An 821-nucleotide genomic window follows, 5' to 3' on the forward strand; every position below is an offset into this window, starting at 1 on the left:
CCCAAGGAAACAGAATTACAGTCTGTCCTGAAAAGACATTGCCTGCTGCCACTCCTGTTTCATGGGATCTCGAACCTTTTTCTTTAAATAATTTTATTGGTACGTTTTAGATATCCATAATGATCACATTCCTCATAGGTATTTGTACTTAATTCCTCTTTTATTTCCATTCCTATGCCCTATCTTCAACCACTCTTTCCCCCATTTACAAATGCTTTGTTACTATTTTCCCTTTTCTCAATTTTTTTCTTTTCCCTTTCTTCCTTTCCTCTTCCCACTACCTAGTTCTGCTTCTCATTTTAGCATTGCCTTCCCACTTGATAATATCTAGTATATATTTTATTCCTCATTTACACTTTCATTTTCTCACACCAGAAAGAAAATAGGATATTTACACACTTGGGCTCAACTTATTTCACTTAAGAAAATGGTCTCAGGGTCCACTGATTTACGTAAAAATGTCTCCAAGTTTATCCTTCTTTATGACTGATTAATATTGCATTTTATAAAAACCCCCCTCTCTTTATCCATTACAGTGCTTGATTGGAATTTGAGCATTTTCCCAAATTCAACTATTACAAACTGTGCTGCACCGATAATGGTTTGCGTACTCAGTGGAGGTATGATGTTTTTAATTCTTTCAGAGAAATGACAAAGGGAAAAGCTGGGTAAAATGTGAATTGTACTTCTAGATTTCTGAGGAATCTCTACACTAATTTACACAGTGGTTACACTGGTCTACACTCCAACCAACAGTGGAAAAGGTAAATGGTGCTGGAAAAACTGGCTTTTCACATGACAAAATCTAAAGCTATACATAC

The sequence above is a fragment of the Chinchilla lanigera genome, unplaced genomic scaffold (assembly GCF_000276665.1).
Source record: "Chinchilla lanigera isolate Chin_1 unplaced genomic scaffold, ChiLan1.0 scaffold00097, whole genome shotgun sequence".
In the NCBI taxonomy this organism is placed as follows: Eukaryota; Metazoa; Chordata; class Mammalia; order Rodentia; family Chinchillidae; genus Chinchilla; species Chinchilla lanigera.